This window comes from Phoenix dactylifera, chromosome 1 (genome assembly GCF_051530095.1).
Source record: "Phoenix dactylifera cultivar Ajwa chromosome 1, Ajwa_hap1_PhDact_Kaust_v1.1, whole genome shotgun sequence".
In the NCBI taxonomy this organism is placed as follows: Eukaryota; Viridiplantae; Streptophyta; class Magnoliopsida; order Arecales; family Arecaceae; genus Phoenix; species Phoenix dactylifera.
Window position 1 is genome coordinate 59,131,843 of NC_143190.1, and position 4,177 is coordinate 59,136,019.

A 4,177-nucleotide genomic window follows, 5' to 3' on the forward strand; every position below is an offset into this window, starting at 1 on the left:
CTTTGCAAAAGTTATGGGAATCTTTGAACAAGGTGGGCCAATAGAAACCGCACTGTAAAATTTTTGCAGCCGTTTTCTTAGCAGAGAAATGACCACCGCAAGCTTCAGAATGACAAAAGGAGATGACGCTAATAATTTCGTCATTAGGTACACATCTCCTAATAATTTGGTCTGGGCAGTATTTGAAAAGATAAGGATCATCCCAGAAGAAATTTTTTATTTCAGTTAGAAATTTTCTTTTGTCCTGTTTATTCCAATGACTTGGTAGTTCACCTGTGACTAGAAAATTTGCAATGTCTGCAAACCAGGGTGAAGATGTGATCTTAAACAGTTGCTCATCAGGGAAAGTGTCTTTTATGGGCGAATTGTCTAAGGAATCTGGAAGAGTCAGACGGGACAAGTGATCAGCTACTACATTTTCTACCCCCTTTTTATCTCTTATTTCTAGAAAAAACTCTTGGAGTAGAAGGATCCACCTAAGCAAACGCGCCTTAGCATCCTTTTTTGAAAGAAGGTACTTAAGGGCAGCGTGGTCAGTGTAGATAATGATTTTGGATCCAATCAAGTAAGACCTAAATTTGTCTAGTGCAAATACTACGGCAAGTAGTTCCTTTTTCGTAGTGGTGTAATTCTTTTGTGCACTATTTAAAGTCTTACTTGCATAGTAGATGACATAAGGCTTTCTTTCTTTTCTTTGCCCTAGAACTACCCCAACTGCATATTCACTGGCATCACACATAATTTCAAAAGGAAGTGACTAGTCAGGTGGTTGCATGATGGGAGCAGAGGTCAGCAAGCTTTTGAGTTTATCAAAAGCTTTTTGACATTCTTCAGACCACACAAATTGGGTTTCCTTTTGAAGGAGATTACATAAGGGTTTAGATATTGAGCTAAAATCTTTAATGAATCTCCTATAAAATCCTGCATGACCCAAAAATGAGCGTATATCTTTGATAGTTTTTGGGTTGGGTAAGTTAGCAATTAAGTCAATTTTAGCCTTGTCTACTTCAATTCCTTCAGATGAAATAACATGCCCGAGAACAATTCCCCTAGTTACCATGAAATGACACTTTTTGCAGTTTAAGATTAGATTCTTCTCCTCACACCGAATTAAGACTAGTCTTAAATGGTCCACACAGTTTTCAAAAGAGGAGCCAAAAACCGAAAAATCATCCATGAAGACTTCCAAAAAACGCTCAACCATGTCGGAGAAAATACTGAGCATGCATCTTTGGAAGGTTGCAGGAGCATTACATAATCCAAAAGGCATTCTCTTGTAAGCAAATGTGCCAAAAGGACATGTAAAAGTGGTCTTTTCCTGATCTTCAGGATCAATTGCAATTTGGTTGTAACCTGAATAGCCATCTAGGAAGCAATAATATTTATGACCTGCTAACCTTTCTAAAATTTGATCAATAAAAGGTAGAGGAAAATGATCCTTCCTAGTGACAGAATTAAGTTTTCTATAGTCAATGCATACACACCAACTAGTGGGGACCCTAGTTGGAACTAATTCATTGTTGGCATTTTTGACTACAGTAACACCAGATTTTTTCGGGACCACTTGGGTTGGACTTACCCATTTACTATCTGAAATTGGGTAGATCATACCCGCATCCAGAAGTTTCAAAACTTCTGCCCTAACCACATCCTTCATGTTTGGGTTTAATCGACGTTGAGGTTGACAAGAAGGTTTGGCATCAGCTTCTAGATGAATTCTATGAGTGCAAATTGAGGGACTAATTCCCTTGATATCAGCAATTGTCCACCCTATTGCTCCCTTATGTTCCTTGAGAATTTCTAACAATTTTAATTCCTGATTTTGTTCGAGTTGGGATGATATGATCACAGGAAAAGTCTCTTCTTGACCAAGGTATGCGTACTTGAGCTCAGATGGCAAAGGTTTTAGCTCAAGTTTAGGTGCTTGAACACTAGATGGTAGAGGACTATTGTTGCGTGTGGGCAATTCTTCAAAACGAGATTTTCACCTATCTGTATCCAACAAAGGAGCTGAATCTAATATAGCACTGATTTCTCTAAAGTTTTGGTTTATCTCTGTATGCCCAAAATGAGTTAGGCATGTTTCTAAAGGATCAGAAGAAAGAGATGGAACAAGAGCATCTTCTACAATGGAGTCGATCAGATTAACTCCATGAATCTCATCATTTTCATTGTCATTATCGGGTTGTTTGCAAATGTTAAATATATTAAAATCTATAGTCATATTCCCGAATGACATTTTCATTATTCCATTTCGACAGTTGATCAAAGCATTGGAAGTAGCTAGAAATGGGCGGCCTAGAATGACAGGTATTGGAGTGGTACAATTCATGACAGGCTGGGTATCTAATACTATGAAGTCGACTGGAAAGTAGAATTTATCAATTTGGACAAGTACATCCTCGACGACTCCTCTAGGTATCTTTATAGATCGATCGGCAAGTTGGAGAGTAACCTTGGTGGGTTTTAATTCACCAAGTCCTAACTGTTCATAAACTGAATAGGGCAGTAAGTTAACACTTGCACCTAAATCAAGAAGGGCTCGTTGTATCCTGAAGTTTCCTATAATGCAAGATATGGTAGGACAACCAGGATCTTTATACTTAGGTGGGGTGTTGTGTTTGAGAATAGCACTCACCTGTTCAGTTAGAAAAGCTTTCTTTTGTACATAAAGCTTTCGCTTTATGGTACAAAGATCTTTTAAAAATTTGGCATAAGATGGAATCTGCTTAATGGCATCTAATAGAGGAATGTTAATCTTTACTTGTTTAAAGATATCCAAAATTTCTTGGTCAGGTATTCCCTTTTTAGCTGCAAGCAAGCGCTGAGGAAATGGAGCAACTATCTTATGATGAGGTATTGGATCATCTTGTTCAGTATTATTTTCATCCTTCTTTTCAATAGATTTTTCAGGTTTGTCATCTTTTGTCGGAATTTCTTTGTTAATTATTTTTCCGCTACGAAGGGTCGTAACAGACTTAACTTGTTCAAATCTAGGTTGGGATGAACTTGCTTCATGGACCTCATGTTGACCCTTTGGGTTAGATTGAGGTTAGGCTGGAAATGTCCCTTTTTCCCTAACATTGAGTTGAGCCTCAATTCTACCTACAGAATTTTTAAGTTCTTGGAGTGATTGCATTGTATTCTGATTTATTTGAGTCTGTCCTTGCATGAAGGTTTGCAAAGTGTCTTCAAGGGATTTCCTATGTGGTGGCACATAAGGAGTAGGAACAGAATTTCCTTGAGATTCATTGGCAGTGGGTCCATGTCTCCAATTAAAGTTAGGATGGTTTCGCCAATTAGGATTATATGTTTCAGGAAATGGTCTCTTATAAGCATTTGTGAAATTCGCTTGATCATGCAACACTTCTTGGAAGGCGGGGATTGTAGGACAATCCTTGGTTAAGTGTGCATTACTCTCACAGATTTCACAAATACTTTCATCTATAGTAGGTGCCTTTCCTGTATTGGCTCTGCTTAATTCAATGGCTTCAACCTTCCTAGTTAGATTAGCAATCTTTAAATTTACATCATTTTCTTCTTTAACATGATACATTCCTCCTTTAGTATTAGTCGGTATTTTAGGTTTCTCGTTCTTATCTATTGTATCCCAAGCCTGTGCATTTTCTTCCAACAGATCAAAATAGTCCCAGGCTTCGTCTGGTTCCTTATTCATAAATTCACCATTACACATCATTTCTACAAATTGTCTCATATTGGAGGACAAACCATCATAAAAGAAACTGATGACTCTCCAAATTTCATATCCATGATGTGGGCAAGCAAGCAGAAGATCCTTAAATCTTTCCCAACACTGAAAAAATGTTTCTCCATCTTTTTGTGCAAAGTTCATGATATTTCTTCTAAGTGTGTTTGTTTTATGTGTTGGAAAGAATTTCTTTAAAAATTCCCTTGTCATCTCTTGCCAGGTAGCTATGGTCCTAGGTCTTAAAGAATGTAACCATGACTTAGCTTTTTCCTTTAAAGAAAAAGGAAATAACTTAAGCTTCACTACCTCTTCATTGATATTATTAAATTGAAGTGTTGAACACACTTCATCAAATTCTTTTAGGTGCAAGTAGGGACTTTCGGAGTCAAGTCCATGAAACTTTGGGAGTAATTGGATTATTCCTGGCTTCATGTCAAAGGCTCCCGCAGCAGTAGGAATAACCATACA

The 4,177-nt window shown here is 37.5% G+C and overlaps 1 non-coding gene across 1 annotated transcript; it reads left to right on the forward strand.

Moving 5' to 3' along the window:
• The first annotated feature begins 3,764 nt into the window (after positions 1-3,764).
• Positions 3,765-3,871, forward strand: LOC148700216 (small nucleolar RNA R71). The gene has a single exon (XR_015972853.2). It is a non-coding gene; the product is annotated as a small nucleolar RNA R71 (small nucleolar RNA).
• The last annotated feature ends 306 nt before the right edge of the window (positions 3,872-4,177 follow it).